The 12,500-nt window shown below is 37.8% G+C and overlaps 1 long non-coding RNA gene across 1 annotated transcript in view; it reads left to right on the top strand.

The window, feature by feature from the left end:
* LOC118767516 overlaps positions 1-4,079 on the top strand; it is a 32,282-nt gene extending 28,203 nt beyond the window's left edge. Inside the window, exon 3 of the long non-coding RNA XR_005003436.1 lies at positions 4,049-4,079. This is a non-coding gene — a long non-coding RNA (uncharacterized LOC118767516). The remainder of the gene's footprint in view (positions 1-4,048) is intronic.
* Positions 4,080-12,500: the final 8,421 nt, after the last annotated feature.

The raw sequence follows: 12,500 nt of genomic DNA, 5'->3' as shown, positions 1-12,500 counted from the left end.
AATGAATTTCGTTTTATGTCTATCTTTATTTTTAATTTTATTTTTCAGCATATTTGGAAATTGTTAAATTCCATGACTGCTAGACTAAACCAAACAATCTTTCGCCATATGTGCACGTACACGTGTGGGTGAGTGCATGTGTGTGTATGCAGGCGCGCATTCGCTATGTGTGTGTGTATATATATATATGTGTGTGTGTATATGTGTGTGTGTTTCTGTGTGTGCGTGCGTGTGTATGTTTGTATATAAACACACATAAACGCCCTCACTCACACACACATATATATACATACATACACATATAAATACATATATATATACATATATATACATATAAAGAAATATACGTGCACACACACACATACATGCATACATACATACACATACATTCATATATATATATATATATATAGATATATATATATATATATATATATATGTATGTATATGTATATGTATATATATTTATATACATACATACATACATACAAATACATACGTACAAACAAACACACATACACATACATGCATGCATACATACATACATACATACATACATACATACATACATACATACATACATATACTCATACATATACTCATACATACACACATACACATACATACATATATACATACAAACATACACACACATATATACATACATATACACATACATACACAATACATACATACACACACATACATACATACATACATACACATACACAAACATACATACATACATACATACATACACACACACACACATACATACATACATACATATACTCATACATACACACATACACATACATACATACATACATACACACACACATACATACATACACACACACACACATACATACATACATACATACATACATACATACATACATACATACATACATACATACATACATACATACATGTGCGACCAGCAAGAAAAATTGTCCTACTATAGAAATTAGGATATTTTTGTATAAGATTAAAAATACAAATGAAAATAATACTACTAAATTCTACCCCAGTTCCTCCCTCCTGGCCATAAATTACACCCAGGGGGAATCAAGTGCCATTCCGGTTGAGAAAAATTCTTCGCTAACCAGAACACGCTTTCCTCCATTTGATAATCGCCGATAACTCATAGCAGATCAGCTCACATCGATGACTCACTTCGTTTTCCATGCTTTCCATGGCATTGAATCATTCTCTAACCGTTTGATATATAATATCATCACCACCATCGCCAACACTGCCATCATCATCATCATTATCATCACCATCATCATCGTTATCATCATCATCATCATCATCATCATCATCATCATCATCATCATCATCATCATCGTCATCATCGTCATCATCATCATCATCATCATCATCGTCATCATCGTCATCATCATCATCGTCATCATCATCATCATCGTCATCATCATCATCACCATCATCGTCATCATCATCGTCATCATCATCATCATCATCATCATCATCATCATCATCTTCATCGTTATCATCACCACCATCGCCAACACTATCATCATCATCATCATCATCGTCATCATCATCATCATCATCATCATCATCATCATCATCATCATCATCATCATCATCATCGTCGTCATCATCATCATCATCATCATCATCATCATCATCATCATCATCGTTATCATCATCATCGTCATCACCAGCATCATCATCATCATCATCATCATCCTCATCACCAGCATCATCATCATCATCATCATCATCATCATCATCATCATCATCATCATCATCACCAGCATCATCATCATCATCATCATCATCATCATCATCGTCGTCATCATCATCATCATCATCATCATCATCATCATCGTCATCATCATCACCGTCATCATCATCATCATCATCATCATCGTTATCATCATCGTTTTCAACAACACTGCCGTCGACTTCGTCGCCATCATCATCATAGCATAGCATACTCGCCTTCTTTTTATCGCTGAGTCATTCAATCATCCTGTCGTTGCGAGTCATTGGCTAACTGCTAATGTGACGTCACGGATGCTCACCTACACACTCCGTCAACACTGTTAATAATAATAATAATAATAATAATAATAATCCTTTCTACAATAGGCAGAAGGACTGGAATTTGTGGGGAGTAGTATAGTCGGATCTTTTCGGTTTGAACGCCAGTTTTTAACATAATTTCTAGGTAACTAAAAAATTTTAAACTTCGTATACTGGTAGAATGTGTTTATAAAACATCTTTTTCTCTTGGCTTTATTGAGAAAATTATATGGTTTGTAAGATATTTGTTGTTTTTTTCTTCAATTTCTACAATTTCAACCAATCAGTGACGTCTATTGAGTTAAAAAGCATTCTGTGCCGTATGAATATGTCCCTCGTTTAAGAAACAGATTGGGTTTATTTGCATTTGTGAAGAAAAAAAGATACCCTTCCCCCCACTCCTAACCCTAACTCTAACTAACCCTAAAAGAGATTGAAATGCCATAGATCGATTCTAGGGTCATAATTATGGGTGACAATTTCATATGACACCGCTAGAAAAAACTGCCGTTCAAACCGAAAAGATCTGTATAGTCGATTACATCGACTGCTATTTATTTTATCGGCCCGAAAGGATGAAAGGCAAAGTCGACCCCGGTGGAATTTGAACTCAGAACGTGAAAGTGGACGAGATGCCTCTAAGCATTTCGCCCGACATACTAACGGTTCTGCCAGCTCGCCGCCTTAATAATAATAATAATAATAATAATAATAATAATAATAATAATAATAATAATAATAATAATAATAATAATAAGAGCAATCAGAGAGCACAAACCTCTGCCAAGGCAACACCAACATCCTTTCAATGATTAGCCAGAGATGATTTTTAAAATGAGAATATCTGAAATAAACTTCACTTGGTTGAGGCACATGGCCTAGTAGTTAGAGCAGCGGACTCACGGTCAAGGGATCGTGGGTTCGAATCTCAGACCGGGCGATATGTGTGTTTATGAGCGAAACACCTAAGCTCCGCGTGCTCCGGCAGAAGGTAATGGCGAACTTCTGCTGATCCTTTCACCACAACTTTCTCTTACTTTTTCCTCCTGCATCTTGCAGCTCACCTGCGACAGACCGGCGTCCCGTCCAGGTGGGGAACCTATATGCCAAGGAAACCGGCCCTTATGAACCAGGCATGGCTTGAGAAGGAACAAACAAACTTGACTGGTCTCACAAAGAGAATACTCTCGACCACCGAAAAATAATCCAGAATTCTTGTCCGTTTCCGAATCGATCCCAAGATCTAATCAGTTCATGGCAGTCATGAGGCCAAACATCCCTGAAAGTTTCATCCGAATCCATCCAGCGGTTCTTGAGATATCTTGTCTACGGACAAACAAACAAACAAACACGACTGAAAAGAATCTCTCCGCCTTCGCTAAGGCGGAGATAATAATCCTTTCTACAATGGGCACAAGGCCTGGAATTTGTGGAGAGGGGACTAGTCGGTTACATGTACCCCAGTATGTATCTGGTACTTAATTTATCGACCCGAAAGGATAAAAAGCAAAGTCGACCTCGGCGGAATTTTTAAAGTTTCACTTGGAAAGGAACGTGAGAGTGCAGAAGGGAGTGTTCGGGTTTAAAAGTTCAAAGTGGACAAAACATTTCACATCCCACCAAACAGATGACACCTTACGTGGGTAAAGACCTTATTTAGCTTGAGATGCCGGTGTTTCTCCTTTCCCTACCCACTGTCTTCGATGCTAGACATTTTAATAGAGAACCTGTTTCTCGTCACCAGTCACTATTCGGTCCAAAAAAGGTTCATTGGTGAGATGTGACAGCAAAGGAGAGCACACATTCACTCTCTGCGCGCGATTAGACGGGGAAAGTTTGTGAGGAACCCATTGACCCAATTTGCTGACTTTTCTGATGAAACACAGATGTCGGTGAATGGTTGAATTACCAAATCGAAGATTCTCTGCTAGTTCCTCAACAGTTACGATGGAATATTTTCCCCCAGAGTTTTCTGGACGTCCTCGTCGAGCTCTACACATCTTCCAGGACGAGGATCGTCTTCTAGGCTATAGTTTCCGGCTCGGAATTTCTAGGACCACCATTTATACTGTCTTACGTTCATTGCCCGAGCCCCATATACTGCATTAATATAACTCGCACTTTCCTTTGCGTGTAATTGCCTTTGTTGAACTCATAAAGCAAAATATGCCGAATATGCTCCTTTGGCACAGCTTTGAAAAAAAAACTGTTAAAATCGAACTGCACTCTTCAAAACTTGCACTAAGAATAAGGACAAGGTAAAATTACTACCTGCTTTTATAGCAAGTTGATGCAAGTAGCTTATCCCGTTCCACTCCGACTCTTAGTTCATGCAATTGAAAAAAACGCATTATTTATGGGATGACCCAATGTATGGTTCAAATGTACAGAAGTCAAAAGATAAAGGCAGGTAAGGAACAAGCAGGTGTGTTGGTTTGAAACCCATCGCATATATATATATATATATATATATATAAACTTACTTGGAGAATAGAAACGAAACGACGCGATGGCGCTCAGTCATACAATAATTTAATAAATAAAATATATGCATACATACATATATGTACGTACCTACATCTACATGTATATATACATGCATATATATATATATATGAATACAGGACACCACAAATAAACGTAGAACACAACGAGAAACGAAAGCATAAAAACAACTAGGAAACGGACTTTTTTTAACAACGAAAAAAGTCCGTTTCCTAGTTGTTTTTATGCTTTCGTTTCTCGTTGTGTTCTACGTTTATTTGTGGTGTCCTGTATTCATATATATATATATGCATGTATATATACATGTAGATGTAGGTACGTACATATATGTATGTATGCATATATTTTATTTATTAAATTATTATATATATATATATATATATATATATATATATATATATATATATATATATACTAGCAGTATCGCCCGGCGTTGCTCGGTTTTGTAAGGGAAATAACTATATAAGCATTTTTAGAGAGTTACTTCCCTTATAGATGCCAATTCGGGCTTTCTTAGCCATTTCTGTTTTGGTGTCTTCAAGCCATGAAGTCGTTGTTCTAAAAGAACGCTGGTCTCCTTGACAACGCTTTACGACGTTGATTTCCTTCACTCCCTTCCCCACAGCTTCACGAGGGAGGGAAAAGGGGGGAGAAGCAAACAGGTGCAGGTGTGACCATGGACGCCAACTCCGCCGCCATCGACATACGATGCATTTTATGCATTAAAATGGAATAAAAAATGATGTTAAATTATTTTTTAAATCGTAGACTCATCGTAGACGCGCGCTAATAGCCAGACGGGCTCGATATGAATCACGACTATAAGATACCCGAATTTGGTTAAACTGCACCGCAAAATGTGGGAGGAGTTAGGAATCTAAATCGAAGGGGACAGACGCTCACACAACTACAGTTTTATATATATAGATATATATATAACTAGCAGTATCGCCCGGCGTTGCTCGGTTTTGTAAGGGAAATAACTATATAAGCATTTTTAGAGAGTTACTTCCCTTATAGATGCCAATTCGGGCTTTCTTAGCCATTTCTGTTTTGGTGTCTTCAAGCCATGAAGTCGTTGTTCTAAAAGAACGCTGGTCTCCTTGACAACGCATTACGACGTTGATTTCCTTCACTCCCTTCCCCACAGCTTCACGAGGGAGGGAAGAAGGGGGAGAAGCAAAAAACAGGTGCAGGTGTTGAGCGTGGACGCCAACTCCGCCGCCATCGACACACGAAAAATATGCATTAAAATGGAATAAAAAATGATGTTAAATTATTTTTAAAATCGTAGACTCATCGTAGACGCGCGCTAATAGCCAGACGGGCTTGATATTAATCACGACTATAAGATACCCGAACTGGTTAAACTGCACCGCAAAATGTGGGAGTAGTTAGGAATCTCAATCGAAGGGGACAGACACTCACACAACTACAGTTTTATATATATAGATAATGTTGTTGTTGTTGTTTGTTTCTTCTCGAGCCACACCTAGCTCATAAGGGCCAGTTTCCTGGTTTCCTTGGCGTATAGGTTCCTCACCTGGACGGGACGTCGGTCTGTCGCAGGTGAGCTGCAAGAGGAAAGAGTGAGAGAAAGTTGTGGCGAAAGAGTCGGCAGAAGTTCGCCATTACCTTCTGCCGGAGCCGCGTTGAGCTAAGGTGTTTCGCTCATAAACACACACATCGCCCGGTCTGAGATTCGAACCCACGATCCCTCGACCACTACTCTAACCACTAGACCGTGTGCCTCTACATCTATATATATAAAACTCTAGTTGTGTGAGTGTCTGTCCCCTTCGATTTAGATTCCTAACTCCTCCCACATTTTGCGGTGCAGTTTAACCAAATTCGGGTATCTTATAGTCGTGATTCATATCGAGCCCGTCTGGCTATTAGCGCGCGTCTACGATGAGTCTACGATTTAAAAAATAATTTAACATCATATTTTATTCCATTTTAATGCATAAAATGCATCGTGTGTCGATGGCGGCGGAGTTGGCGTCCACGCTCACAGCTGCACCTGTTTGCTTCTCCCCCTTCCCTCCGTCGTGAAGCTGTGGGGAAGGGAGTGTAAAGAAATCAACGTCGTAATGCGTTGTGAAGGAGACCAGCGTTCTTTTAGAACAACGACTTCATGGCTTGAAGACACCAAAACAAAAATGGCTAAGAAAGCCCGAATTGGCATCTATAAGGGAAGTAACTCTCTAAAAATGCTTATATAGTTATTTCCCTTACAAAACCGAGCAACGCCGGGCGATACTGCTAGTTATATATATCTATATATATAAAACTGTAGTTGTGTGAGCGTCTGTCCCCTTCGATTTAGATTCCTAACTCCTCCCACATTTTGCGGTGCAGTTTAACCAAATTCGGGTATCTTATAGTCGTGATTCATATCGAGCCAGTCTGGCTATTAGCGCGCGTCTACGATGAGTCTACGATTTAAAAAATAATTTAACATCATTTTTTATTCCATTTTAATGCATAAAATGCATCGTATGTCGATGGCGGCGGAGTTGGCGTCCATGGTCCACACACCTGCACCTGTTTGCTTCTCCCCCCTTTTCCTCCCTCGTGAAGCTGTGGGGAAGGGATGAAGGAAATCAACGTGTAAAGCGTTGTCAAGGAGACCAGCGTTCTTTTAGAACAACGACTTCATGGCTTGAAGACACCAAAACAGAAATGGCTAAGAAAGCCCGAATTGGCATCTAAGGGAAGTAACTCTCTAAAAATGCTTATATAGTTATTTCCCTTACAAAACCGAGCAACGCCGGGCGATACTGCTAGTATATTTACATACATACATACATACGACCGGCTTCTTTGTTTCCACCTATCAAATCCACTTACAAGGTTTTAGTCGGCCCGAAACTACAATAAAAATAACTTGCACACGGTAACATTCAATGGGATTGAACCCAGAACGATTTGGTTGAGAAGCAAACTTCTAACCACACAACCACATCTGCGGCTATTTCAATTTTATAACATTAAGTAACATTGGATTAATTCTATTAACGAAGCTGTGATTTAGTTGTAATTTAATAATTGTCTCCCTTAGCTGCTAAGGAACATCAATAGTTATTTCCCTTGTTGTCATTCGTTTTATAAGGGAAATAATTTATGATTTTAGGAGAATAAAAATATGAAAAGAGTGGAAATTTTACCGGTGTGTGTGTTACATTGTAAGGCACAAAAAGAAAACGACTCTCCCCAGACACAACAGAATTTACATTAAAAAAATATAGAATGTTGACGATCGGGAAGAAGATGTGCGACTGTATGAGTTAAAAGAATTCAGACATTCCTTAATGATATCAATGTTGGTCAGGGAATATCTTCTGGAAGGAGCGATAATATCGGAAAGTTCCAAAATCTTTGGGACCCCTTATCAAAGTTAACGAAGAGAATGTCCTACAGGAAATTAATCATAGATACATGGGTGTTTTTCAGCATTCTGTAAGACCTGTTCGAGCAGACGATGATCAGAACATTGGCCTTCGTTCTTTCCTTTACCAACTGCTGGCTTCCTTGAGCATATTGCTAAACACGACGCCGTCGCCGCTGTCTTTGTTGTCGTCTGCTTCATCATCGTCATCGAAAGGTGGCGAGCTGGCTCGGCCCAACCGTTACCATGCCAGACAAAATGCTTAGTGATGTTTCTTTTCACCTTTATGTCCTAAGTTCAAATCCTTTCGGGTTCGATTAAATAAGTACCAGTTGAGCACTGGGGTCGATATGATTTGATTATTACACACTAAAAATTATCCAAATATTTTTAGTAACACCTTCAATTACAATTGGGTCAAATTTGAGGAAAATTTTCTTGGAGAAAAAAAAAAAAAAGGGTAGGTTACCTGTCACCTGACTATGTTCCAAACTCTCAACTTCACCGATAATTATGCTGACCGATTCTCACTCCTGAAGACGACGCAACAGTACAAAATGGTGGTGCAATGCTTGCAAAATATAATAGTTTCAAACAGACAGCAAGAAACTAACACGAAATCAAAAGTTACTCATTTTTCCCCTATTTTACCATTTCATCAACCAAGAGGAGGTGGAAGCTTCAGTGAAGGAGTTCTTTGCCTCAAAGAACAAGAACTGGTATCAAAGAACTGACAAAAAAGGTGGCTTCAAATGGTGCAACACAATGACCCCCTACTTCGAGTGCTAGGCTGCTTTTGCTTTTTGATGAATGAAGCAAATAAGCCACCAAAAAACAAAAATTTTTGAATTAATTTTTTTTTTTTTCATTACAAATGGATTTTTTTTTAAATAAGAAATATTTTTAAATAATTTTTTTTTAAATTTTCAAAATTTTTTAAATAAAAAAAAAAACTTTTGACTCAGCACAACACACTGGATTAATAAAAACATGAGACTTTTTACTTTCATTTTTTTATTTTATTCTTTCCCAAAAAGTTTTTTATTACAAAAGAATCAGTAACAAGTTCTAGTGGTATTTCCTGTGCTTTTTTAATTAATTAATTTTTTTTCAATTTTTTCAATTTTTCATTACAAATGTTTTTTTTTAAATAAAAAATATTTTTAAATAAATTTTTTTTTAATTTTCAAAATGTTTTAAATAAAAAAAAAATTATTAAAATGGTCTCTCTAACATGGGCACAAAGCCACAAAGTTTGTTTTTTATGGAAAAGGGACAATCGGTCAGATTAAACCCCTGCCTACCCAACACACTTGCCCCAACATCAGTATTTGTACACAGGTACCCATTTTATTGGACCCAGAAAGATGAAAGGCAGAAATTGAACCCCACAAGGATTTGAACTCAGAATGTAAAGAAGTATAACTAAACACTGCAAGGCATATTGTCCACCAATCCACTGCTCTAATAATAATAATAATAATAATAATAATAATAATAATAATAATAATAATCCTTTCTACTATAGGCACAAATGCCCAAAATTTTGTGGGGAAGGAGCGAGTTAATTACATCAACCCAGTGCATAGCTGGCACTTATTTTATCAACCCTTAAAGGATGAAAGGCAAAGTGGACCCAGGTGGAATTTGAACTCAAACATGAGGACAGACGAAATTCCATTAAGGATTTCACCTGGCATGCTAACCATTCTGTCAGCTCACCGCCTTGATAATAATAGTAATTATAATAATAATAATAATCTTTTTTACATCGACCCCAGTGTTTCACTGGAACTTAATTTATCAAAAGATAAAAGGCAAAGTCGACCTCAGTGGAATTTGAACTCAGAATGTAGTGACAAGCAAAATGTCACTAACCATTTCGCCCAGCACACTAATGATTCTGCCAGCTCACCACCTTAACCCTTTAGCATTTAAACCGGCCATATCTGACCAAAAGTATTCTACCTGTTTTATGTTCAAACTGGCCAGATCTGGTCTCTCACACCAGCCCCACAATATCGTTTTAAAAATCAACAGCTACCTCATCAAAATCTCATAGGTACAAGATAATGCACGATTAGTTCAAAACAATTTGGATGAAAAAGCATTAATTTTGGTAGAATAATGCGAACACTAAAGGGTTAATAACAGTAATTAAAATAATAATAGTATTAATCTTTTCTGCTATAAGGACAAGGCCTGAAATTTTAGATGGGGAGGCTTGCCAATTATACAGGGGTGGCCAAAGATCAACTGACAGCAAATCGAAACCATTTAAAACAAAAATTTATTTTATATAAGACTTCGCTAATAAATAGACAAATGTTGAAAAAAAAAAAAAAAAGTGGTGATTTTAACTCACAGCATTCAATTATTAAACATTCAGAATTGGAATGAATAAATAAAATTGAATATTAAGTATTTATTGAAATTTGATTTACTGTCGGATGACTTTTGGTCAGCCCTGTATAATCCCAGTGTATCACTGGTACTTATTTCATCAACCCCGAGGGAATGAAAAGCAAGGTTGATTTCAGCAGAATTTGAATGCAGAACAAAATCACACAAAATGCCTCATGCTAACGAATCTGTTTAATTGGTTCTTTATGTTGTCAACCTTAAGAGGATGAAAGGCGAAGTGGATCTGTGACGGGGTGCTGGCAAGTTCCTATCTTCAATAGTATCGCAAAAGGCCTGGTTGGAGGCCCGACCTTCCGAGTTCTTTTACAGGACTTAGAAAAGCTGAAGGGCCGCTGTAATAAAGGTGTGAACCTGAGAGGGGAATATGTTGCATAAAATCATAATTACCCGATCTGTCCATATTTTCTTTTACCCAAAGCCAAGAACTTTTCAGACACACCCTCGTACATAGGATTTGAACACACGACATCAAAAACCGTAACAAGTACTAAAAGGCAAATTTGTCCAATGTTCTCAGAATTCTGTGAATCCACCACCACCACCCTAAATAATAAGGAATGTTGCTAATATAGGCACAAGACTAGAAGTTTGTAGAAAAGAGAACAAAAGGTTATAACCATCTTAGTACTTGACCGGCGCTTAATTTTATCAATTCCAAAAGGATGAAACGTAAAGTCCACCTTGGCAGTATTTGAACTTAGAATGTTACAGGAATTATGAAATGCAAACAGAGAAATGGAATGACAATAAATAAATAGCAAATGTCAGCAAAAGAGGCGAAAAATGATGACATGAAGGAAATGAAGGCGGTGGGGAAGAGAGATGGTGGGAACAGGGCAAGAATATAAACAAGGTACTTTGCCTGGTGTGTGGGGTCTGTTTAGGTTGAATTTAACCATTAATGTATTGCCAATTTTATATGCCTTCCCTTATTTAACATCCATTTTCTCATGCTCAATTGGGTTGAGATGTGTGTGTGTGTGTGTGTGGCTGTGAGGTAAGAAGCTTGCTTCCCAACCAACCACATGGTTCCGGGTTCAAGTCCCACTGTGTGGCACCTTGGCCAAGTGTTTTCTACTATAGCCTCGGGCCGACCAAAGCCTTGAGTGGATCTGGTAGGCGGAAACTGAAAGAAGCTTCTCGTATAAATATGTGCATATATGTGTGTGTGTGTGTGTGTGTTCCCAAACACCACTTGACAACTGGTGTTGGTGTGTTTATGTCCCCATAACTTAGCAGTTCAGCTAAAGAGCCCAATAGAATAAGTATCAGGCTTTAAAAAATTTTAATATTGGGGTGGGTGGGTATATATATACATATATATATATATATATATATATATATATACACATACATACACACACACACACAATGGGCTTCTTTCAGTTTCCATCTACTAAATCCATTCACAAGACTTTGGTTGATCCAAGACTATAGTAGAAGACACTTGCCCAAGGAGCCACACAGTGGGACTGAACCCAGGGTCATGTGGTTGAGCAGCAGGCTTCTTACCACACAGCCACAATGTTTTTCAAAATGGTGTGTTATGATCTGAGGTAGATTTGGCAGCTATTTCTAGCAGGTTAAATGACTACACATGGCTCGCTTTCATATGATGTGAATTAGCAGGTGAATGTAGGATAAAGAGTAGACTAGGTCCTTAAATATTTAGGGTGGGGCTGGAATGTCTAGGACTGGAATATAAAGACAACCCCTCCAATGGTCTCCAAAGTGACACCCTAGGGCAAATATCCCCAACCATCAGGCCATAAACCAGTACTAAGCTGTGGATCATTTTGGTACTGGGCCACACAGAAAGAAAAAAATTTTAAAACTTTATTTCTATTTTAACGCTATAGCATTTAAACCGGCCATATTCGGCCTAAATATTCTACCAGTCTTATGTTCAAAACAGCTAGATCTGACCTATCACACCTACCGTACAATGTCATTCTAAAAATAAACGATCATATCATTTGTTGTCTGTAAAATATAAACACTGGATAATGTAGTACTAGATCTACAAAAGATGAAAGATTCCTTAGTTATTTTGAGTTTTAGCTGCTATTTTTAGGACATCAATCAGCCCCATAGAGGTTGCCTCGTTGTCTAAAGATTTGGC

This window comes from Octopus sinensis, linkage group LG22 (genome assembly GCF_006345805.1).
Source record: "Octopus sinensis linkage group LG22, ASM634580v1, whole genome shotgun sequence".
Classification (NCBI taxonomy): domain Eukaryota; kingdom Metazoa; phylum Mollusca; class Cephalopoda; order Octopoda; family Octopodidae; genus Octopus; species Octopus sinensis.
The sequence above is the reverse complement of the archived record's forward strand: the minus strand, read 5'-3'. Positions and strand labels throughout refer to the sequence as shown.